The sequence below is a fragment of the Anabrus simplex genome, chromosome 12, assembly GCF_040414725.1.
Source record: "Anabrus simplex isolate iqAnaSimp1 chromosome 12, ASM4041472v1, whole genome shotgun sequence".
Taxonomy (NCBI): domain Eukaryota; kingdom Metazoa; phylum Arthropoda; class Insecta; order Orthoptera; family Tettigoniidae; genus Anabrus; species Anabrus simplex.
In genome coordinates, this window is record NC_090276.1 from 101,331,528 (window position 1) to 101,358,794 (window position 27,267).

The window sequence follows — 27,267 nt, forward strand, 5'->3', positions numbered from 1 at the left end:
TAACCCTGCAAAGGAAACATTCCATGCACAGGCGATATGCAGCTACACACTTCGGGAATGTTTGCGTACTTCCGCATTCTAGAAGTTGAAGTATCATTAAAGTTTTATGAAGCCAAAGGAAATATTACAGCAGAAAAGTTAAATTCAAATATAAAATAGGAAATTTGTGAAACATCAAAACTCAATATGCTGTTAACTTTGCTAAACTGTCGCTCAAAAGTTTTCAGAATCTTATTATTTCACCAAGATATCAAAATATCTCCAGCCTGTCCCCTTAACAAGTAAAATAAGCAATCTTTGAACTGATTTAGAATTCTGTAATGAATGCAATGTGACACGTAAAGTTAATGACGAGATCAGCAACATTCTCCTTGCCTGGTGTGTTTCATGTAAGGTCAGAGATATCGACGCGCTCAGAATGAATTCCAAATTAATTATACATTCAGACAGTGGTAAAAACCTCTCAGCTACACACTTCGCTAAGAACATGGAATGTTTACGTAGTTCCCCGTTCTAGAAGTTGAAGTGGTGTGAAAATTACACCTGACGTTCCCACACATCCAAAAATCACTGAGATATATTTCCGTAGATTACAACTGGATATAGAAGTAATGATACAAGTCAATGGCTTTATTTAAGGAGGTTCAATGTGGCTTGATGGAATTTGTTGAAAGATAATAGAAGATAGAGTGGCGCGCGCTGACTATCTGGACAGGATCCAGTTAGAACGAAATAAATTTGAAAATAAGAGACCTTTTTAAAATATTCTTCATACAGTATAATCGAGTAACATTTTAAAGATATCAGTTAAGAAATATAATTCAAATATAATTTGTGAGCCTCTGACATCCGAAAAAGAATTCAGTTCAAATCTGAAGAAATGAGTACTAAAGCTATTGATTTTTTAAAAATCCGAAACACTCGTATCTCTGCCTCTGTCATTTCACACATTAGTCGTCTGATTTCATTCTCCAGAGATTTTCCTGCATAAAATTTCTTTCAATGTCCCCTGCAAATAAGAATTGTACACATTGAAATCGGGAGATGGTGGTGGTGATTATTGTTTTAAGAGGAAGTACAACTAGGCAACCATCCTCCATATAACACTAATCAGAGGGAAAATATGGAAGGGGTCCGACACTTCGAAAAATGAGGATATCGGCCAAAGGAAGACAAGGGCCACGAAGGGCGTGAAGATGAAAGACTCCCTAGCCCTCGCAAACCTAATAGCGTCGGGGTCGGAAAAGAACAAGAGTTGACCAAGGGAGGTCGGATAGGATAGATGAAAGTGAGGAGCCTGACACAAGCAAGTGGAAGCATTGCCAGGACTCAGCCGAGGGCCCCGTGGTCGCCAACCCACGCTCCAAAGTTCAGAGCCCCTGGGGCCCCTTTTAGTCGCCTCTTACGACAGGTAGGGGATACCGTGGGTGTTATTCTACCACCCCCACCCACAGGGGGAGAAATCGGGAGAACGAGGGGGCCATCGCTCATCGACTATCTGTTGCAATGTCAGGTACAACCGTGCGCTCAACAAGAACTCCACTCATTACTGCGCACGTCACCGAGACAGCAGCGACCATAATGTTTTACTCCATCTCCCTGTGTTAAAGGGCACCACGGAGTGTGTGCTCGCGACCACGAACCCCTTAGCTGAGTCCTGGCATTGTTTCCACTTACTTGTGCCAGGCTCCTCACTTTCATCTATCCTATCCGACCTCTGTTATGCTTTTTCGTCCCTGACGGTATTAGTGCAGTCAAAGCGTACGGAATCTTCCATTTTCACACCCTTGTCTTTCTATGGCCGATATCTTCCTTTCTCGAAGTGTCAGACACCTCAGATCTTTTTCTCTCTGATTAGTGATAATAGAGGATGGTTACCCAGTTTAATTCCGCTTAAAACAATAATCACTACCAACACCTGTATTGAAGTGGAGTGTGGTGTCTTACGGCTGTGAAATGGCTACAATGAAAACTCTCTGAAATGTTATTGTGAGTGAGTGGACACACATAATGAGGAGGTTAGGAGAGGAGGGTCACACATGTGAAGAAAGGAAGAAATTGCCAGCGAATGAAGGAAGAAGTTCAGGACCGACAAAAAGGCACCACGTCCTGTTGCCTGAGAACATGTTGTCTCCGTCATAAACAGTCGGGAATTATATTCTGCACGACTTTTCTTGTCTACATTCGATATTGACAGAGAAATATGGCATTTTCTGTTTCAACCCTTAATATTGGTACACCCCAAAACAACACAAGTTCTGTGGTCCAACTAGAAAGACGGGAGAGCTGTATTTACGATCATGTTTGAAGTCAGACATGATGGTGGTGGTGATTATTGTTTTAAGAGGAAGTACAACTGGGCAACCATCCTCTATACAACACCAATCAGAGAGAAAAAATGGAAGGGACCCGACACTTCGAAAAATGAAGGTATCGGCCAAAAGAAGACAAAAGCCAGGAAGGGCGTGAAAATGAAAGACTCCCTAGCCCTCCATACATAATACCGTCGGGGTCGTAAAAGAACAGGACTCCACCAAGGGAGGTCGGACAAGACAAAGTGAAAGTAATGCCATGACTCAGCTAAGGGCTCGTGGTCGCCAACCCACGATACCAAGTTGACAGCCCCTGGGGTCTCTTTTAGTTGCCTCGTACGACAGGCGAGGGTAATATTCACCACCCCCGCCCCTGTGATACACCAACATGGCGGCAGCTACTCGACATGGGATGTTGACCAATCGACTGCATGTTCGGGGGTACTACCCACAGTCTGTAGCCTGGCTATACTTGAACTTGAATTCCGAGTTCTCGTTATACCGTAACAACCAAGAAAATGAACACAGCCCACTTTTGACCTTTGTTTACCATATCCAAGAGATGAGCGAGGACTACATTCCTTCACTTCCACTATTTTTAAATTGTGCATCCTCCTCCCCTTTGATACAGGTCGAAGACAGAGGTGAGAAGTGAAGTTGCTCTGATCCTAGGGGATGTCGAGAATAAAAGACGCTCGCTCCATTGTTGTCGTGTGAAAGGCTTGACAGTCACGTGACCCGCCGTGGCCACCTGACGCCCCGGCCTTCTTTTGAATACCGGAGGCAGAAAATGTTTCCTTTCTTATGAGTTACGGTTCGAAGCCTGTGAACGGCCTGATGCAATCGAAAAGGACATTTCAGCCTAATTATGATGTAAAAATAAGATCCAAGCAGGTAAAGTGCTGTGATGTTTTCTAGTTATATTCATTTTTCATGGAGAGTGAAGATCATGAATTCCCGGAGCCCTGTTTACTTAATGTTTTGAACTTCAGTAGCCAGTTTTGTGCGTTATTATAGTTCTAGTCCGTCCGTTCAACTCGATCGATCTGCTTCATTTTTGTTTCAGTATCTCGGGAATTATCTGGCGGCGAATCTCTAAGTTCAGACAGATAAAATCAAATCATTAAATGTTGACTCCAATAATTGCAGGCGCAACACATTCTCTACTTAGCACGTTGCTAAGGACTAACACTTTCATCAATATTCTGTTATATGCGATTTCCATCGTTACTAGTGTCATTGCTTGGAGCCATGTTTGATTACTATCTGTGAAGCCTCACTTCCTGTCATCGTGGAAGAATATTGTTATGCTCTTTGACTGTATAACCTTCCCCAGCTTCTAAATATACTCAATAGATGGCAGAACTTCCCTAATAAGTTACATGTCGCCAATACAAAACATGGATGTGCGCACAGACAGCAAGTCGACCATTACCGGCGCAGAGTGGGTGTCGCGCTATCTCGAGCAAGATCGTTTGTAATTATTAAGATGGTGGAAGCACAGAGAATGTTGTATAAAGCTCTTGGAAAGGACAGACATAAACACTGTGGAGCACCATGGGTCAACTACTGAGTGCGACAATCACCTAGATCTCCCTCTTCTTCTCTTACCCTTCATGGAGGCATTTGTTATTCTCCTAGCTCTCCATTCGCCTTACACATCCAATTCAGTTTATTTATCGAGCAGAGTATGAGCGGTGTCCCCCCCCCCCCGCAACACCACCTAGAAGTTTCCCATCTTGTACCAGTATATAAAGTAACACTACGATGTCAGGTTGGTAAAATAACTATCGCCAAACAACGGTTCTTATATCGAGAAGTTTCTATTTGTACTGATTGTGCGTATATCGCCGTTTGTAAGAACATACTTACAGTCTTCAGCCATAAGGCTGGTTGGATCCTCAACAGCTCCGCCATCAGCTGTCATAGATGGCCTAGGCATCACTGAAGAGGCGTACTAGGGAAATGAGGAGCGAGGTAGTTTCCTGTTGCTTTCCTCACTCAGTCAGAAGTTGCTATCACATATCAGTCTGCCAAGCTCGCTTAAATGCGTCCCCTGACCGACCCTATGAGCGACATTTTCACACCATTCATAGCAGGGATTGGCATTACTAGCATCGCTCAGTCACTTTCATATTGTGAAAGCCAAGGATAAGACAGACGAAAGTAGCCCATATAGTGCACTTTAAACACTAGGTCCCGCCAGCAATCACCATACCTGAAGTGAGTTTAGTTCTCAGAACACCACACACCGCAATTTTAAAAGGAAACTACTTTTCTAAACATGGTGTCAAACATCTCTGAAAACATTAACAAAGAACGCTTTTTAATGTGTTCTTCTTCGTTAGCTTCACCTCGAATCACAGGAATTATCTCTGAATTTTAAACTAATCGCCTACAAAATTATGAATGATTTCATAAATTTTCGAATATCATACCGTTTATAATTTTGTTTGATAAAAAGTTACCTGAAATTTATTGTACAATAAATATTTTAACTAGAATAACATTAACATGTTTTCAAAGGTATGCGGCTGCGTTTTTAAACCAACGTCCAATAAAACATGTCATTACCACATTGTACGCTCCGTTTAATGGGAGGTGGCCTCAGACCGTAGTTCACAATCCGGGGAGATCACTTTACAGGAACAGACTGACATCAAACACTCGTTCTGCCCGGCTTCCGTGGCTTAAATCCCGCTTACGGCATGTGAGATTTATGCTGAACAAAGTGGCCACGGGACAGGTTTCTCTCCGGATATTTACCCCTCTAAGTAGGGGCAGTAAAATAACACCCACGGTATCCCTTTCCTGTCGTAACAGGCGACTAAAAGGGGCCCTACGGCTCTCAACTTGAGAGCATGGATTGCCGATCCCGGGGCCCTTAGCTGTGTCATGACATTGCTTCCACTTACTTGTGCCAGGCTCCTCACTTTCATCTATCCTATCCGACCTCTCTTGGTCAACTCTTGTGCTTTTCCCACCCCGACGCTATTAGGTTTGCGAGTCCTAGGGAGTCTTTCATTTTCACGCCCTTCGTGGCCATTGTCTTCCTTTGTCCGATACCTTCATTTTTCGAAGAGAAGGATCCCTTCCATTTTTCTCTCTGATTATTGTAATATAGAGGATGGTTGGCCGGTTGGACTTCCTCTTAAAACAATAATCACCACCACCATTTTCTCTGCGTACTCCGGGTTTCCCTGTCATCTTTCATTCCAGCAACACTCTCCAATATCATTTCCCTTATTGGTCATTAATCATTGCCCCAGAGGAGTCCGACAGGCTTCGGTAGCCGGCACAATTCCTATCCTCGCTGCTAGAAGGTGCTTCATTCATTCCATTCCTGACCCGGTCGAATGACTGGAAACAGGCTGTGGTGGTGGTGATTATTTTTTTAAAGAGGAAGTAGACCTGGCCAACTATCCTCTATATTACAATAATCAGAGAGAAAATGGAAGGGATCCTTCTCTTCGAAAAATGAAGGTATCGGACAAAGGAAGACAATGGCCACGAAGGGCGTGAAAATGAAAGACTCCCTAACCCTCGCATTTTTGATAGCGTCGGGATCGGGAAAAAGCAAGAGTAGGCCAAGGAAAGTCAGATAGGCTAAATGAAAGTGAGGAGCCTGACACAAGTAAGTGGAAGAAAGTCCAGGACTCAGCTCAGGGCCCCGTGGTATCCAACCCACGCTCCAAAGTTCAGAGCTCTTGGGGAGTCTTGTAGTCGCCTCTTACGACAGGCAGGGGATACCGTGGGTGTTATTCGATCGACTCCACCCACAGGGGTTTTGCATCCGGAAGATAGTGGGTTCGAACCCCACTGTCGACAGTCCTCAAGAACGTTTTTACTTCACATTAGAACTGAACTCTCCAGCAAGTGGTCAGAGTCTTGCAGCGAGTACATTTTCTGGAACTCGGGTTTTTCACCAGGCGACCAAGTCTGAATGAGGGCAGCGGATGATACTGGTTTCTTATTCCTGTGCTCCTTTCAGACACGTTCAACCCGGAGAGGAAGTCTCCCAGCTTGCTTTAATCACACGTTCATAACATGTTGCAGAAGATTCACACTCAAACTTTTGTAGGAAGATTCCCAGACTCTCACATTCTATAGCGTCATGTGAGAGACTGCTACTCGGTAAGTTACTAAACATTTATGTAAATGATAAACGTAGCCTTTCGTGGCTCACTGTATTAAAACAAAGAAATAAATATGCTAACTGGATTTTTTTTTGTTTTTTTGCTAGTTGCTTTACGTCGCACCGACGCAGATAGGTCTTATGGCGACGATGGGACAGGGAAGGGCTAGGAGTGGGAAGGAGCGGCCGTGGCCTTAATTAAGGTACAGCCCCAGCATTTGCCTGGTGTGAAAATGGGAAACCACGGAAAACCATCTTCAGGGCTGCCGATAGTGGGGTTCGAACCTACTATCTCCCGAATACTGGATACTGGCCGCAGCTATCGAGCTCGGTAATAACTGTATAAAGGCTATATTTAACAAAGCCGAGCTTTCGACCAAGTTGCATTCGCCTTCGTCTGCCTCTGACAGCGAGCAAAGAAACGTGGAAGTCACGACCGCTAAGTGGACGTCGCGCTGTGCCATGGTGGTGTTTGTAGTACAGGTCTCCGCTTCCCTTACATAGAACTCGTTCGGAGGCGCGATGACCTTCGCCTCGTCAAAGAGGATTTCATTGTCTGTACTGTGAATGCTCCGACTGTCCTTCATTTTGATCCACCTGCAATAGAAAAGCATCACTGTACGAGCATGAAGTTCTAGAATAGAATTAAAGAGTTTAATGTTTTAGCATGCCATATATATACAGTATTGTGATTGGGTTTAAATGTTTTCCTGTATAGAAGAAACAAATATAAGAAGCGGGAATTATATTTCATGATAGGAGACTGCAAAAGATGTATAGAAATTGCTGAATGGTATGAGCAGAGTATTGTAGAAGGAGTGCAAGATGGAAATAAATCCAAATGCTCACGCACAAGCATGCAAGGCCTTTCTCAAGAAAAGCAATTTGCTCACTTCGAACAGTGTGACACTGTATGGACGATAACTAGCTCAGAAAGAAAGAGGACAGACGCTTTTGAAATGTGGTGTTACAGAAGAATGCTGAAGGGGAGATGGATAGATCGAATGAGAAATGAAGATATACTGAAGTGAATTGGTGAGAGGAGATACATTTGGCTAAATTTGACGAGAAGAAGAGATAGAATGGTAGGGCACATCTAAGACGCCCAGCTCTTGTTCAGATCGTTTCTGGGGGAATTGTAGGTGGTAAGAACGGTAGGGGTAGACCAAGGTACGAATGTGTCAAGCAGATGTAGTAGTTACGTAGAATTGTAAAAAGACAGGATAGGGTGGCACGGAGAGCTGCACCAAAACCAGTGTATGGACTGATGACTCCAAATAACAAACAAGATGTCTGTGAGGAGTAAAGCTAAAGGAGACCAAGTATTTAGGGCGGCAACTGATCCCACGTGTCCAGCTAGCCTGCTGTCTCAGGTGGTGAAGTACGACGGTTCGGTTCAGACAACCTAGTTCTCGATTTCCGGTCGAGCCGGGGATGTTAGCAGCGCCTCGATAATTCTTCGGACTTGGGGACTGGGTATTTGTTTTAATGCGCACACAACTCACACTATCACAGGGCATACATCCCCCCACACAGGGTATGAACCAGTGAAATGCTCAGGACCACGAGTGTCGTTAGCAGCCCGACAGATAAAGCACATCTGATGTAGATTGGCGGGCCTATTTTGTGTGTATAATTTCCATGCGTTCCCCATCGCACCTGAGCCACGCCTCGTGTACACATTTCAAATCCCACTCGTGTCTGATTTACGTTCACTCTCCCGCGGACAGCTCCCCGTGCCCTTTCTCCTTGCATAACATGAGATGGTTTTGACAGTACCTAATATTTCCTTTCTCTTTGGTATTCGCCTCATTACCTCATTGCTTGTGACCTTCTGTACGTCCGTAACTCAAATGCCATTTGTCTTTTATTCATGGTCCAGGTGTCAACTCCACAGAACCAAGGTCTCTGCTACAGAACATTCCTCATTTTAGTGAATGCACTTCTGGCTTGGCCAATCCTGGCCTTTATTTCCTCGGTACAGTTCACATTTCTTACTGTCTCTCCATTGATCACCAAACTCTGTGAGTGTTGCCAAGAAACGTGCCTTACTTACGTGTTAGACCCCATGCACAATCCTTACCAAAATAAATGACTTACTCAACTCAGTGATCTTATTAAGTTAAAAAAGACGTTTTAAATTGCCTCCTTTGCATGAATGGTTTGGTGAAAGTACACGGAAGACGGAGATATCAGCAGGAGGCACTGACGGAAGATAGTGGGTTCAAACCCCGCTTTCCGCAGTCCTAAAGATGGTTTTCCGTAGTTTTCTATTTTTCACACTTCCTTGCATACTTGCAAAAAAAAAAAAGCAAGAAGACAGGTAAATACAGTCTATGCCAAATGAAATGGAACTGAAATGCGTTGGTATGGCCTGTGTTCAAAATGTATACCACCAAGTGTTCATAACGTTTCTGAAGATTATTGAATATGTTAATATACAAAGAATGCAAGAGGATCTTTGCCTTGGAAACTGATCCTTTCAACGTGCCTCTGGAGCCGAGAGACGCGTGGAGTGACTGCCCGCGGTGTGCGCCTTCCTGACTCGCAGTTACGAGCAGGGTGAGTGGAAATAATATCCCGTGTACGTAGGTTGTGTCTACCAGGTGCTACCTTTGTTGTCGAGGGTACCACAAGAGCGCAAGGAGAAGTCAATCTCTAACGAAATTAGAATACCAGCAAGGAGTAAAGTTTGTGCGATGTTTGTTCTTTGAAGTCACAGCCTTCTTTGAGTGCGGTCGCAATTAGTGGCTAGCAGGGGGCCATGAATAATGCACGAGTCTAATGAAGCGCACCATCTTCTGGTGTTAACAATATTCCGGGGGTCCTCAGTGTGAGAGTAAGGAACAAGCAGGCTAAGAATCTGTTCACATCTTTTGGAAACGAAGATAATGCTTTCTTACGAAGTCAGCTGCGTTTCTTGACTGGCTGAATGGTTCACTTCCCTGAGCAGTGCTGAGCGATAGTCTGGTCCCAGACTCCTATCTGACTCCAACCTCGACATCGCGCCTTTCTTTGGCCGATGTCTTCATTTTTGAAGTGCCTTGTCCTAGTTGCACTTCCTCTTAAAACAATAATCCCACCTTATCAGTATATTCTGTACTACTTGTGCAGACTAGGACTGGAAAAGACGTGGCTTGTCTCAATGTTCTATCTGTTTGTTGTCACTGTCCTACCGGTTCAACGTCCGATAACATTGAACTCATAGTTATTACGTATCATCTAACACTGAAAGTAATATTCATTCACAATTTGAATACTAACTTACATTTTGACGATAGGAAAGGATGATATTCGGCTGGTGTGAAAATGGGGGAACTACGGCAAAAGCAGTTTCAGCGCTGCCGACAGCAGGGTTCGAATGCACCCTCTCCAGAATGCCGGACTAACTCGCTGGCTAGCAGTTGTTCGTTCTCCTAAGTTTGAATCTATGACAAAAAGAAATCTCTAACAACTTTCATCGAAGCTCTATACGGTTTTTTATGCTTAACGGATAACTTCAGTTTCCGGGATTAATTTCTACTCGATCAGTCAGTACTGATCTGCATTTAGGGCAGCCAGCCAGGTGGCAGATTCCCTATCTGTTGTTTCCTAGTGTTTTCTTAAACGAGTGCAAAGAAATTGGAAATTTATTGAACATCGCGTTTGGCAAGTAATTCCAATCCCCAACTTCCCTTCCTGTAAACTAATGCGAACCCTGTTTTTAATGTTCCTCTAAAAGTTGTCATGCAACAGCCAAGGTATGCGACCGCAACTAAACGTGAAGAAAAGCAGAAGCAGATGAGTTCAGGTTCTACGAATTCTGCTGTTAGATGAAACTGAAATAAAGGAATCGACCTATTTGCAAAACAAGTAGCTTCTAGTTAATAATAGCGTCGTCTTGTCACGCAACCTTCGTATGTAAGAGTAAGCCTACTTCACAAAGCCAACAATCATTGTTCGGAATGCACCTGGGTGGACCAGGCTTTGTATTCTTCATTTCGTTGCGTCTCACATGGAAACAGTGACAATCCATCAACATTTCACAACGTGCAGTTTGTATTCACGCACCGCTCCAGAGGATTTACACTTTAATTTGGCGCACGGGCTGCCTGACACCGTGACATGTCTTCATACAAACACCTGCCCGTCCTACAGTGACACTCCAACATATCAGTCTACACAACTCACATACATCATACATCTTCAGTCTGGAAACCTGAGTGATGTAGTAGTGGGCTCCACGTCTTTTATGTTTAAACAATTCAAAACTGAGTCTAACGATCGTACCCTTTGTAAGCAATCCTGCTCGTGCAGTGTCCACTTCACTCCTGCCATTGCTCGGGGCGGTCGACTGAAAGGAGCACCAGCAGTTCTCAACTCGCAAGCGTGGGATGGCGACCATCATTCCCCTAGCTGAGTCTTCCACTTATTTATGTCAGTCTCCTCACTTTCATCTTCTCCTCCGACACCGACGTTATTAGGGAATCGCATTCCAACTCGACGGCCACTTGTTTGAAGTGTTTTGGGAGGCTATTCGTCGTCAAGTTTGCGCAGTAATCTGTTTGGAAACATCACGTCCTGCCATCTAGTTTAGACTTTTCCGAGGCGAATAATTCGGAATCTTGTCCCGCAGGAGTTCTTCAACGTGCCCGTAAATCTGCTGGCTGCAGGCTGGCGCGTTTGAGCCAGTTTTTATTATTATTATTATTATTATTATTATTATTATTATTATTATTATTATTATTATTATTATTATTATTATTCCTCTGCGGATCGGTGATAGAATGTGGCCGTCCGAATATCAAGATTGCGTCTTCAGACGGGCGGATAATAGACCGTTCGACTCTACGATGTCGGCAGGTAGAGTTCCGGTTTCTCTACCATCTGGAACAGCGAAACAAAACGTCGAAATGTACACGGAGGCAGCCAAAATGATCTCAGATCGAATGATTATAGACAATGCCTTAGACATTCGATTGTTAATCATCGCTTATTAACAATGCAGTTCGTATTTTTCGATGACTATCACTCATCCAGATTTGGTTGGCAATGCTGAACTTTGGACTTGGACGCATGAGATACTCTAAAAATCCCCGGAATTAGAAATTCACTATTGCGCACTTTCAAAAATATGTCCAGAATATTTAATAATAGTTTAATATTTACATCCTTCCAAACAGCATCAACGATAGCTATCAACGATTGCCCGGGGAGAAGAACTTGTAAGACAACATTCCCTTCTCGGGTGAAGGTCGCCACTCTCTGTACCTCAAAGAAGTGCGATGTAACTCCTCAGCACGTGAGAACTCCGTCGCTGTAACTGAGTTTGCTTTATGCAGCGGTCACAGGATTTACATTTCTAAATTACAACAGCAGCCTTCAGGGTTTAGGTCGCTCTAAGCTGGTGTTAAGACACACACTCACATGAACGGCCGTGATGAATAAATGAACAACGGGAATATTGAACACGACTGTGTGTCATAGTCAATTTGCAACGGAAAAGTTAGCGAAAAAGGGAAGGCTAATACTTAAAAATTTTGAGGAGTCAAATTCATTAAAAATAATTCTATCAATCATAATTTCTTTGCAAATTAATATTTTCAGTTGCAATACGCACAGAAACTCTGAATGATATAAACGAAGCAAATATGTCATTATACCAGTACATGATTTGTACTTAACGACAGTAGTCGAGCTGTAGGGGTCGCCATGCTAAGGAAAACGTGAAATTAACCAATTTCCTCAATTGTGCTGCTAAAGGGCCGAAAATGTTTCAAATTGTGAGAGCTCTATCCAACCTAAATTCAGTTTCGGAAAAACAGCCTAAAATCGCTTGCTTCTTTGCTCGTCTTATTTTTCATTCAAATCGTAGCCAAATTATCTTATCTTCATAATTCTTTCTCTAATGTGCTCCTTGGTTCAATACCCTCAGCCGCTATGTGATTTTTTAAATGTCCACACCAAATGTAGTTATAAGGGCTTAAGTGAAACTCAGCATTGACTCACATTAGCGCTCGTAGTGGTGCTTAAGTGAAACTCTGCATTGACTCACATTAGCGCTCGTAGTGGTGCTTAAGTGAAACTCTGCATTGACTCACATTAGCGCTCGTAGTGGTGCTTAAGTGAAACACAGCATTGACTCACATTAGCGCTCGTAGTGGTGCTTAAGTGAAACTCTGCATTGACTCACATTAGCGCTCGTAGTGGTGCTTAAGTGAAACTCTGAATTGACTCACATTAGCGCTCGTAGTGGTGCTTAAGTGAAACTCTGCATTGACTCACATTAGCGCTCGTAGTGGTGTTTAGGTTAAACTCTGTATTGACTTACATTAGCGCTCGTAGTGGTAGGAAAGGACGAACTGCTAATCTAATCGACCGGATAACGATGATTAAGAAATAGATTATAATTTTAGGAATAAATAAATAAAGAATATTTTGTCACATTTAAAATTGGTAGCTCATATCCCTAGGACATTGAGTTGCTTGCCTGAACTGCGGATATATTGTAATGTTCACGATCCCTCGCTTTCTACTCTGCAGCTAATTAAAGAATATTGAATGTTTTATGTTTTAAGCACCCCTCTGAACCCCGCTGGTCCTTACCCTAAACGTAAACACCAAAGTTCATAAGAATTCCAGTTTCACAAACTGGTGCTGCCATAATTTGTCCTGTCCGGTAGGAAATTCATTTACAAGATTAATATTCAAAAAACGCAGGGGGAAAGACATTTTAAGTACATTATGATAATAATGTTCAGTAGGGTACACGTCTATTGGTGAGAGAATACTGGGAAAGTATTTTAAACAGTTTTTATTAACAACAAAGTGAGACAAACTTGTAAATGAATAAAAACATTTCAGCTTTTTCAATTGTGAAATTACCAGCATTTCGCCTCAGTGTTTGTTGTAAATGAATATTTTATTATGGGACCCAATCATTTTTAGAGAGAATTCACTTGTCCCAGGAGAATAGGCTCCGATGTTATTACATAACTGATACTCCATCGGAGTTTGCTACGCCGATGAGACGCCTGCAATGAGCGTGTCTAATTCAACATGCGCACTTGTTAGGCATAAACTGTCCTTGCCCTACACTACGCGCTCCTTGGATCTTCGATCTCCCTAATGGCCGCTTCACTTCCTGTGCGCCTCCCACCACACCGCCACGTGACGCCGTAGTTAGCACACTTCTAGCCAGCAGGGTAGGAGATCGTGAAGCAGACAGGAGGTGCAGGTCGCCCTTCCGCGGCAAATAGAATAACCTACACCAGCGATCCGAAAATGTTTTCGGACACTCCCGACACTAAAACCCATTCTATAAATAAATTAAAATTATTACTAGTAGTAATACTGGCATTCACTCAAGACAACGGCTAACAATCGTCTGGCGGAACTCCTTCAAATTGAGTGCAGTTTTCTTCTCTTCAAACCGCTGTATTCACGAGTTCTTCTCACACTCTCCAGAGGATAATTTATCTCTTGAACCAATGTCCCTGCTCCTTCTTCACCGCAGTTGGCCGTTTGCCAGTTACGAAAACATGCACAATTCTTCATAATACTTTGGAGTTAGGCATAACAAGCAAGAGCTGTAGAATACACTTGTGCACGTGACCGCGCTCTGAACACTGACATGGGCTTCCTAACTGACGTAGTGCACATGTGTCTGACACTTTACTATCATTGTAACTCTTTCATCATCACAAACACGTCACGTTATGCAAATGGCTCATTCACCTGCTTTTTGATACTTCCACCGATGACAGCCACACAAGCTATTTCCCTACACCCAATTACGTACCTGTTGTTATTTCCGGCTATTTCATACATGAAAAATACTTTGACCAGGCGATGACTCGCTCAATTTGATAAACGAGCAAAAATCATTGGACCAGCGTAGTATGCAGAGAGCTAATTCAGCATTACCTCTATCATTACAAGATACGGCAATGGGGTACTCATGCCAAAGAATCCACCAGCTACATAGGCGATCTAACCATAGGAACCGTCCACAATGACAATATACAATTATGTGAACAGTGGAAGTTAAATTGATTTAAAACTTCAAACAGTAAACTCCATGAAATGACAAGGAACATTATCTTCACAACCTCCAGAGTCCTAATATTTGGAATATGATAGGTCACTCCGAGATAAGTGACAGGTACCTCATTGAGAAGAAACAGCCTCCATCTACAAAACAAGCAATAGTGTGCTGTCTGTGAAACACATCATCACAGACTGTACAAGCAATGGCGCCAGTTTCCGGTGTACCTGAGAAGGTTAAGGAGGAACTCTCACCTCCTTCACTTGGCAATCAAATCATTACGTTATTCAGAGACACTGGTCTGTATTGAAAAATGTAACTCTCCAATTTAAAATAGCGAAATCTCTTGTTCTTCACTCTGTTCCCAATTGTTACAATAATTTAATGTAGAATTTAGCATTAGAAGTCACATTAACGTTAAAGCGACTATAAACTAAGACACGAGAAATGGATATTATTTTCGTTTGGCTCATTCTGAACAGGCTGAAAATAACAAGGGAGTAGTGCATGGAAGAACAGATAATGAGCAAGGCCTTCAAAGGGAAGCATTGTTAGAGAAACAAAAATGGAGGCAACAGAAGCTTAAGAAAGTGAGTGTGCTCTACGTTCTAATGTTAAAGACCACGAAACCCCAACGTTAATCCCTTCCTGTTTAACAATTATATGTCGAACATATCTGTGATCGTAGATCTTCAGGTTCGTAATAATGGATGACTTGACTGTAAAATCTCGGAAATTAAAAGGAATCTTATCTTGTGTCATATATATTTCTTGAAAACACTTACGAAGAGCCAATATACAAACGAAATAACTCATCTTAACCAACATCAATAAACGCTCTTGATGCTCTTGTAACAGACCGATAACCTTATACAGAAATACCTCCTTGATCAGATTTTAGAAGTGTTACTCTGGAATACTCGGATATTCTGACATTAATTGAAACAATGATCCATTCAAAACATAAATATAAATAAATAAATAAATAAATAAATTTGTAAATTCCCTAAGGGAAGAAGGCAGCTGAGCAGGTCGTGAGGACGTATCACTGCACCGTGTACTCTCACCTGCCAGTGGATGCAATTGTGATTTACGAGATCAACAATTAGCGAAAACGTAGAATTACGTTCTTGACACTTGTACATTTTTCCCCAGAAAGCGTACCCCTGCACATTTCGTGTTTGTCCTGATATCGTAGAGAACTCCGGGCAGGTTCGCCAGGTGGCACTGGGATCTGTAGACAGGAACAACAAATTCTGTAGCGAGGAAAAAATGTAAGCAGTGGCATAAGATTGAACGAGATGGAATGTATCTAATTTAAGTTAGTGATAAAGTCGTTTTTACAAGAAAGTGATAACGTAGAATATTTCTGAGGTAATTTAATTAATGTTTAACCATGAATTTCGTTTTTCACAACTTTCTCTGTGCAGACAGGTCTTATGGGATAGAAAATCCTAGAAGTGGGAAGGAAGCGGCCGTGGCCGTGAGAGGTCAACCATCTCACGGTTGCCGACAGTGGAGTTCGAACCCACTATCACCCGAATGCGCGACCCTCACCGCACGGTCGGTTATATCCGTGACCCGGAGCAGCCTACACGAGAGGTGTTCAAGGGGCAACCACTTGATCGCCACACTGAAGGGTGCTCAGACCGCGCAGCAGCCCTCTTGTTCCCCGATTTCAATCTATCAAATGGCCGTTGTCGAAGAGGCTGCGTCAGTAGCGGTCCAACTGAGATGGCGATATATCGATACTTGCAAGCAATTGAGTCGAGGTACAGAAGAAACCAGCGTACGACAGATTCGGGAAGTGAAGTGTTCTTCGGTTGCTTTACTTATAAGGAAGTTTTAGATTGTCATCTTCAGGGACGGATGAGTTCCTTCCTCCAACTCATCATCCATTTTACGAGTCCATGTTACTATATGAAGGAAAAGAGGAAAACATTTCGGTTGTCACGTTCATGTTCAGGATAATGGATTCACTTAAAAGAGTAGCTGAATATAGTGATTCCTTTTACTTTCAAACTGTTCAATACCCTAAATTCAGCTTAATAAAAGACGGGATTAAACTGTATCGTAATGAACTCCTATAATACACTGACTGACAGAGCAAATGCAACACCAAGAAGGAGTGGTCAGAACTTTATGCCAATTGCAGGGTAGACTGACGTCACTGAGGTATGCTCATGATGTGAAATGCGCCGCTGTGCTGCGCACGTAGCGAACGATAAATGGGACACGGCGTTGGCGAATGGCCCACTTCGTACCGTGATTTCTCAGCCGACAGTCATTGTAGAACGTGTTGTCGTGTGCCACAGGACACGTGTATAGCTAAGAATGCCAGGCCGCCGTCAACGGAGGCATTTCCAGCAGACAGACGACTTTACGAGGGGTATGGTGATCGGGCTGAGAAGGGCAGGTTGGTCGCTTCGTCAAATCGCAGCCGATACCCATAGGGATGTGTCCACGGTGCAGCGCCTGTGGCGAAGATGGTTGGCGCAGGGACATGTGCGAGGGGTCCAGGCGCAGCCCGAGTGACGTCAGCACGCGAGGATCGGCGCATCCGCCGCCAAGCGGTGGCAGCCCCGCACGCCACGTCAACCGCCATTCTTCAGCATGTGCAAGACACCCTGGCTGTTCCAATATCGACCAGAACAATTTCCCGTCGATTGGTTGAAGGAGGCTTGCACTCCCGGCGTCCACTCAGAAGACTACTATTGACTCCACGGCATAGACGTGCACGCCTGGCATGGTGCCGGGCTAGAGCGACTTGGATGAGGGAATGGCGGAACGTCGTGTTCTCCGATGAGTCACGCTTCTGTTCTGTCAGTGATAGTCACCGCAGACGAGTGTGGCGTCGGCGTGGAGAAAGGTCAAATCCGGCAGTAACTGTGGAGCGCCCTACCGCTAGACAGCGCGGCATCATGGTTTGGGGCGCTATTGCGTATGATTCCACGTAACCTCTAGTGCGTATTCAAGGCACGTTAAATGCCCACCGCTACGTGCAGCATGTGCTGCGGCCGGTGGCACTCCCGTACCTTGAGGGTCTGCCCAATGCTCTGTTTCAGCAGGATAATGCCCGCCCACACACTGCTCGCATCTCCCAACAGGCTCTACGAGGTGTACAGATGCTTCCGTGGCCAGCGTACTCTCCGGATCTCTCACCAATCGAACACGTGTGGGATCTCATTGGACGCCGTTTGCAAACTCTGCCCCAGCCTCGTACGGACGACCAACTGTGGCAAATGGTTGACAGAGAATGGAGAACCATCCCTCAGGACACCATCCGCACTCTTATTGACTCTGTACCTCGACGTGTTTCTGCGTGCATCGCCGCTCGCGGTGGTCCTACATCCTACTGAGTCGATGCCGTGCGCATTGTGTAACCTGCATATCGGTTTGAAATAAACATCAATTATTCGTCCGGGCCGTCTCTGTTTTTTCCCCAACTTTCATCCCTTTGGAACCACTCCTCCTTGGTGTTGCATTTGCTCTGTCAGTCAGTGTAAATTACGGAAATAATAAACTTTAACCACAAAAGAAAAATGTTCGGCCATAATGAACCAAGTGCACGCAACTCTTTACTACGTAAATTGAATATTATTCACCCATGACTTGTGTCGTTTCGAACACCGCTATGAACACGACTACGTAATGGAAAACAAATGTACAGTTATAAATAATTTTCTTTAAAAATATTACGACTAAATTTTGACTTAATTTCTGTCAAAAATAACTTTGTGGCTCTTAGTTCCACAGCGTTACTGTAGAGAGTGCTCGTGCCGTCTAACCAGAGCGAGTGAGCGATATAGGGCCATGACTGGCCGGGAAGTAAGAAGAATGCTACAGCCGACAACAGTGAAGCCAGCGGTGCTCACTGTCCTACTGCTTATTGCGGCTGTGGAAATAAACCCAGGTCCACAGGGCACTGGCAACATGAATTGGGAGGACGTGGAAGGTCAAGGATGTTATAGAAGAACTTTGTCCGTTTGATCTGTTAAAACGGATGATACAAGAACAAGGCAAGGAACATTAAAACACGAGACGGTGGATTCAGGAAAGCACTAATGAAGTAAAAGGAAAATGGAAAGCAGTGAGAGAAATGTGGTCCTTATAAAGGAGAGAATAAAAACATGGAAGAGGAGGTGGAGACATTGAAGAAAGAAGTTGAAGCCCACAGACATGAAAGCATGAAGGAAACCATCTTTATTTATGGACTACAAGAAGAGAAGAATGAGTCTAAAGTGAACATAACATGCAAAGTGGTAGATCTAATACAACAAAAAATGAAGATCAAGTTCAGTGAGGTAGATATAGATGATGTGAAGCGAATAGGAAGGCTGGGGGAATGCTGACCTATAAAGGTGACGTTCATATCCTCGATGATGGCGGACATAGTAATCAGAAATGCTTGAAACCTACGGGGGAAAATGTGGATTAAAAGAGACTGGGGTAGAGATGGGAATATAAATTTCAAAATCCTGAGAAAGCATTTGATTAGGGCAAGACTTCAAGGGTTGAAAGCTTATGTTAGAGGCCAAGTGCTGGTGGTGTCTAATGGAAAATGGTCTCGGAAGTGGGGAGTATAGAAACTTTTAGCCATGGAGGACGATTTACATAAGGAGGAAACGAGTGTAGATGAGGAAGTGCAGGTGGAAAATGTGCATATCACAAAGAGAGGAGCACCGTGTAGAATTGATTCCTTCGAAACAATCATGAAAAGACTGGTTGTGGCTTCCTTCAGCTGTTGCATCTCTGTTGCACAGCAACAGCACTGTTGATGTGTGACGCCGGGCGTACAGGCTAGTAATGGATGATCTCCAGTATGTGACGTTCTTTTCCGTTAGTAATAATAATAATCATAGTAATAATAATAATAATAATAATAATAATAATAATAATAATAATAATAATAATAATAATAATAATAATAATAATAATAATAATAATAATAATACATAATAATTTTAAGTCCTTACAACTACTTTTACGGTTTTCGTAGACACTCATATGCTGGAATTTTGCCCCATTGTCGGTGATCTACCAACATGAAACTGGCAGAGTTGAGCACACACAGACCCGGATCGAAGCCGGCTACTTATTCTCAGAAAATAGAAGGTCTGAGTCACTGAGCCGGGCGAACAAAACAAACATTTTGGCAGCTGAGACCGAACGATTTTTCTTATTATTATCTGCTCCGTTGGAAGAAGGCTTCTAACTCAAGAGGTGAGAGTAACTGTGCGCTGAATGTAAATCGACTCACTTTTTCACGGTAGGTGTGATAAGTGAAGCAAGTCCACTCTTCTTAACAAGCTACTCCAAGTCTTTAACACACTGTACTGCTAGTGCAGCGAGTGCTTCCTCACAAGACCATATGCGTCTTCATCTCTCAATGCAACTTGTATTCTATACCATCTTCCGTTCTCTTCATATGAATCACTACTTCTGTTGGTTTAGATACGGAGTCTACAAGCATGTTCTCCACCATTTCATTCTTCATGGAAACGTTCACTTGCCCCAGGTATTATCTATGGCTTAAATCTCAGGGGATTTATAATAATAATAATAATAATAATAATAATAATAATAATAATAATAATAATAATAATAATAATAATAATAATAATAATAGTGGGGGTTTTAGCTTGTTTCCCTATCGGGCGCGTCCCAGATGGCAGATCGGGAGGCTCGCCGGACTTGTCCGGAGGGTTTGAGGGAAATAAACTACCTCTCGCGGACCAAAAACAGGCCTTGCTCGCCAACATCTTCAGCAATCTCTGAAGCTCACTACTTCAGTTGTAACCATGACACGGACATAGATCGATGTCCCCAACACTTTTAACTTGATAGCATGATGGAATCAACCTACAATATAACTACCCCAGGCCCTAGTAGACATACTAGTTTTTCTCGGTCATCGGATTCTGGGGGACCGAGAACATCATGCGTGAATGTATCGGAGCTTCTCAAATCTCTTCGCCCAAAATGCAAAACTTACTTTGGTAGTCTAAACATCAACACACTTCGGAAAACTGGGAAGTTAAAACAATTAACAGACATGTTAGATAACTTAAACATCTAAATTTTAGCACCTCATGAAACTAGATACACGGATGAAAACCATTTTGACTCAGGAAATTATAGAATTTACAAAGGCTAGCCATCGATCTCCCTTCATAAGAGACCATTACAATTTGGCACAGGATTCGCTGTAAGAAGAAACATTGTAAACTCAATACGTAACATTTCTTCGCTTTCCGAAAGAATTTCAACACTATCCATTAAATCAGGAAACAAAGCTTATACATTACTTAATGCGCATGCATCCACCATTAACTACAATCAAAAAGATCCACAAATGGTGGAAAACTTCTGGGAACTGCTAGAAGAAACTACAGCCACAATTCCAAATCATCACACAAAAATTCTATTAGGAGATTTAATTGCCCAAATTGGTAGAGAAAAGAAATTCTGGACCATTGTAGGACTATACCCAGCGCATAATAGAACTAATAAAAATGGAGAAAGATTAATTTATTTTTGCAAAAATTTTGATCTCAAATTAATGTCAGCACATTTCCGGGCACTTTCACACGAGAATACAACCTGGAGATCCCCAAATTTTCATTGGGAGAATTTCAACTACATCATGTGGCTATTTCCAAGAAAAATCAGAAAGAAATTATGAATGTTAAAAGTTAAAAAAAGGATCATTGACTCTGACCACCATCTATCCTTAATCAAGGTCAAATTTCAAACAAACAGATCCAAACCCAGAATAACAAAAAACCTGCGTGTCGATCCGGAATTTCTTAAACCGACACTAGTACTTTCCTTGAAAGTATTCCTACTCACAATCCTTCGAACTGGTTATAACTCAAAGACATACTTTTGAAGGCTTCTCGAAATGTTGGCACACCACCCAGGAAACGCAAACATAGGTGGTGGAATGAAAGCTGCGACAAGTCCACAAACTTTAGAACTAAAGTCGGGTAGAATTGGAATTCTCATGAAACTGAACACACCTGGCAGGAATTTACCAAAATACAGAAACAAACATAAAAAATTATCAGGTCTGAAAAACGCAAATATGAACACTACAGATTGGCAGAAATTGAACAAGATTTTACAAAAAACAATACAAGAAACTTCTACAAAACTTTCAGAGAAGAATTATCAAATTATCAGGCAGCTGGTCTTTGCTTCAAGCGCCCAGATGGGACGTTGGAAACGAATAGTCAAGAGACCTGCAAACTTCTAGAAGTTTATTTCCATGATCTTTTAAACTGTGAATCCCCTAAAGAACATCTCACCTTTGAAAAACCCTTATCTAATCAAGATTCAGAACCCCCAAGACTGGAAGAAGTAAAATAAATAATCCATGGACGCAAAAATAACAAAGCCCTGGGGAAGATGGTACAATTGCCGAAAAGCTGAAGATGGGAGGTGACAGCGTAGCTCGGAAAATCCACTCGATTCTTGAGAACATCTGGATCACTGAAGAAATCCCGGAAGATTGAAAATGTGCGCTAATCCATCCACTACACAAGAAAGGGGATAAAACGAACATCAATAATTATAGAGGAATTAGCTTGATACCAGTTGCTTACAAAAAAATTTCCAAAGCCCTGCTCACTAGACTTGAGAGACCATCTAATTGGTGAATACCAGGCAGGTTTCCGAAAAGGAAGATCTTGTACAGAACAAATCCTTAATCTCAAAACTATCCTCCAAATGCGCAAAACCAGACAAACAATCATTACTTTTGTAGATTTCAGAAAAGACTGTCATACACTTTTCAATACTCTAGAAGAATTTCAAGTGGATAAAAGACAAGATAATTAATCAAACAAACATTAACTGGCACTACTTCAAAAGGCTAATTTAGGAATGAACTCGATGGATGAAGCTGTACGCATAAATCGGCCTCGGTGGTGGGGTCATGTGAGGCGAATGGAGGAGGATAGGTTACCTAGGAGAATAATGGACTCTGCTATGGAGGGTAAGAGAAGTAGAGGTAGACCAAGACGACGATGGTTAGACTCGGTTTCTAACGATTTAAAGATAAGAGGTATAGAACTAAATGAGGCCACAACACTAGTTGCAAATCGAGGATTGTGGCGACGTTTAGTAAATTCACAGAGGCTTGCAGGCTGAACGCTGAAAGGCATAACAGTCTATAATGATAATGTATGTATATATGTACTTCAAAAGTTAAATTTCTAGGCGAAATATCTGAGCCTTTTACTGTTAACACCGGGGTCCGTCAAGGGCATGGTTTATCACCGTTACTGTTCAACTTGGTACTTGAGAAAGTAATCAGGACCTGGGAAAAGGAAACTAAAGGAATAACCCTTGGAAGACTACGTAAAGACAGAATTCACATGCAATGTCTGGCCTTTGCTGATGACATTGGAATCCTTTCCAATAATAGGCATGAAGCAATTCATTCCATTGAAACATTACATGAAATTGACATCAAAACGGGACGTCAAATTTCGTATGAGAAACCTCAGTACATGGAAGGAGCCTCGCTTTACTTAGATGGACAACCTATGATAACTAAATTCGGCAAAATTGTTCAAGTGAACCAATTTAAATATTTGGGAGAAATTATTCAGCCCTCTGGTTTAAACCGCGAAGCAAATAAAGAAAGAATTTCCAAATTACAGAAAGCATACAGGATCACTTGGAACAGGTATAATAAAAAAATCAATATCTCGGAATGCAAAACTTAGACACTATAACACAGTAATCAAACCTAAAGCGTTATATGCCTCAGAAACCTTAATCATTGGTGGCAGATCTTTAACCAGAGACATTGAGAAACAAGAAAGGAAAACTTTACGAAAAATTTTTGTCCCAGTTTGTATAGATGGAATATGGAGGAAAAATCATCCCAGAAGATATATTTTCATTCTTAAAAAATATCTCACACTTTTCGGAAAAGACGATTGAAATTTTATGGACACATTATCAGAATGAACACTAGCAGGCTAACTAAAAGAATTCTCAACCTGGCCCTTTCATTAAAAACCAAGAACAGCTGGCTTCGTGAAAATGAAACAGATCTCCAGGAAATCAACATCTCAGAAGACATTGTACAGGACAGATGTAAATTCAGAACCAAAATCGACAATCACCACTTTGAAGACAAACCCAACACCAGAGCTACTATAACTTGGACAGAAGAACGAAGGAAGAAGTTCAGCGAGAGGATGAAGAGATTTTGGGAGGAAAAGAAGGCCAACACATCAGCTAAGCAAGTTCAACCGTGCTCCTGAGTAGGGCATAACGACGTAAATAATAATAATAATAATAATAATAATAATAATAATAATAATAATAATAATAATAATAATAATAATAATAATAATAACCTCATTCTACTGGCAAACAATATAGAGGAGGCTACCTACAACTTACAGAGTCTTTATTGTGTAGCGGTTAAGACTGGTCTGAAAATCAGCATCCAGAAGACTGAATTTATGACCAATATCAAGGAGGCCCCTTCTACAATTCCTCCCACAGACGCTACCATACGAAAAGTACCTGCGGTTAAGTACTTGGGAGAATGGATCTCTGCGAATCAGAGCGAGAACCCAGCCATAGATGCCAGATGTACCAAGTTTGAAAGGGCTTATCACTCGTGTCGTAGTATCTATTCATCTAAGTGCCTCTCCAAGAACCTCAAGCTCAGACACTACAACTCGGTCGTCAAACCATCTGTTCTGTATGCTTCTGAGTGCCTTGTAATGGCTAGGAAGGGCCCACTCAGAAAGCTGGAGTTAAAAGAGAGGAAGATCCTGAGGAGGATATTAGGACCAATCAGAGAGGAAGGAGGCACTTACAGAATCCGCCATAATGATGAACTGTATGAACACCAGGAGGACATCGTCACGTCTATAAGGAAAAGGCGCCTGACCTTTTATGGACACTTGGCCCGTCTGGATTCCAAAAGACTCACCAACAGGATATTCACAGTAACAGAAAGAGGCAAGGCTTCTAAGAACAAATGGATCACGTCAGTTAAGTCAGATATGGAACAACTAGATATCCCACCGGGACAAACTCATGACCGACTACTGTTCCGTCAAGCCATCCGACACGGAGTTTTCCCAACGTCCCTTACAAGTAAAAAGACTACAGGAACTAAGTGGACCGAGGAGAGAAAGCTGGCTCATAGTCAGCAAATGAAGGAGTATTGGAAGAAGAAGAAAGCAGCAACTTTACCCAAGAGTAGATACGAGCCCCGTGGTCCTCAGTAGGCCTAAACGACAAAGAAAGAAAGAATAATAATAATAATAATAATAATAATAATAATACATTACAATCGAGAGATATTCCACGGGCAATGTCTGCTTATACTAGAAGGCCGTGGCAGCGAGACAAAAATTACATAAAAGCAAACAATTAGATGAAAGTACATTAAGAAAACAAAAAGAGAATAAAAATTAAATAAATGGCAGCAGAAACAAAAAGTATATGACAATGAAAAATGTTATGCGAGTGGTGAAGCAATGAAACGCTTAGGAATTAATACGAATTGTACAGATAATAACTTAAAATACATGTAACGCAATATATTTACAATCCCGTCACTGAAGAATCAACACTAGATTTATAAATAATCGTACACATGCCGTTGCAAGTAGTGCATCATAATAATTACAGCGCAACCAGATACAAATTCAGAGATAATTGAAATATTTCCAATACTTTAACATTGCAATTTATACGAAATTGACTTACTACCAGCTTGACACTGTATTTAAAACAACATCATAATGGCATAAATATTTGCAGGACAATGTAGTCTTTTCTTGTAGCATCTTACAGCGATAACACTGCTGCAGGAAAAATGTCCCAGTGATTTACAAACGAATGTATAGCTTGTTTTGAGAGGTCTACATTTTATTTTATGGAATGATTTGAAGGCCAGTTGAAATATTGAAATATATTTACTGTTGTAAGGTTCTTTACCTCTTTCGGGTCGTGTCAGCGAGCACTCTTCAAAATGGGCTTATCGATTCGGTAGTTATATAAGCCAACTAAACTGAAGTATTCTAACAGTAACCCGCTAGACACTGATTTTGTATACCATTGTTATACAATCCCGCTACACTCAAGGTCTCTAATTCTAAACCGCTAACACTGACTCCGTATACCGTAGTTATACAATCCCGCTACACTCAAGGTCTCTAATACAGACCCGCTGGACACTGACTCCGTATACCGTAGTTATACAATCCCGCTACACTCAAGCTCTCTAATACAGACCCGCTGGACACTGACTCCGTATACCGTAGTTATACAATCCCGCTACACTCAAGCTCTCTAATACAGACCCGCTGGACACTGACTCCGTATACCGTAGTTATACAATCCCGCTACACTCAAGCTCTCTAATACAGACCCGCTGGACACTGACTCCGTATACCGTAGTTATACAATCCCGCTACACTCAAGCTCTCTAATACAGACCCGCTGGACACTGACTCTCTATTGAGTACAGCACTAAACAAAGGCACTTCACAAAATAATGCTATGATGATATTATTTTTTAAAATGTGCGATCAGAAGTAAAAAAGCTTCTATGCATTTTAGTGACTTGTCTCTTTACACCATTTGGCTTATCTTTGGTTACTTTCTGAATACCAGTCCGTCATTTTTGACTGTTCATATTCACTGTCTTTAAAATCAGATTGTAAACGTTTGTATCAGTTTCATCTAAAGCAACAACAAGTTTTCCTCATTGACCTTGTCTTCATCAGCACCGCATAGTCGCGGGAAACTTCTGTTCACCATGAAGAAATATGTTTGCTAATAATAATAATAATAATAATAATAATAATAATAATAATAATAATAATAATAATAATAATAATAATAATAATACTCGTATGGCCTCAGCTACCGTCTGCAGACGTTTCAATTTGACGCCATCTGGCTGTCTGCTCGTCAATTTCGACGTTGCGTTTTACTCTAGGCCCACTGGATGGCAGACCGAGTAAACGGAAACTCTCTTCGGCGTCTGTGGCTGAGATTGAATGATTTTTGTGGGGTAAACACCAAATGTGTCACCAGAGATCTTTTACATGGCGACATCGTACGACATGGAGTGTCGAATGGACTTTTATCCGCCCTTCAAAAATCCGATTACCTCTGCCGGGTTTGAACCCGCCACCTTGCGATGCGGAGGCCAACACTCTACCACTGGTCCAGAGAGGCTAATAAAACATTACCAAAGAAATTAAAAAGAAGGCCGTCAAATAAAATACCGATCGGATAAGAGAGTACAACACTCGGGAAACCAAATGCGTCAACAGATAACGAGTGAGTATGAAGCTTGCAAAGCGGATGGCTGTGGTGTGAAAGGCAGTATGTGAGCGCGACGTCTCTGTGAATCCCCGAACTAAAGGGCGTTGACCTCTCCACAAGAGAATAGAGGCGAAAGTTTTAGATTGAGTGGCTGTGAATTTAGGAAGGGTGTTGTATTCCTGAAGGTATTGCTACAGCACGTAGTGTGGGCAGTGAATCTCAGTTTCAGAATGTTGTTCATTGTTATGTGTGTAATTACTCTGGAGAATGACGTGGGGCAGCTCTGTGAATACACAAGGAGATGGGCCGTGAAGTAGCGTGTTCTCAACGCTCAATGTAATCATCACAAGTGGCAGGACTTAACAGCAGTCATTAAGGTCGGCATCAGGCCCTGTTTTACGGCCGGGTTGCCCCTCCTATATGGAGGGATGTATTTGTTTCTTTGGCGATGTATAGCATGCGATATGTTTTAATGC

At 42.2% G+C, this 27,267-nt stretch overlaps 1 protein-coding gene across 2 annotated transcripts in view; it reads left to right on the top strand.

Annotated features, from left to right (window-relative positions):
* The window catches only part of CCAP (Crustacean cardioactive peptide), a 180,278-nt gene that overhangs the window by 71,855 nt on the left and 81,156 nt on the right, over window positions 1-27,267 (top strand). The window lies entirely within an intron of this gene.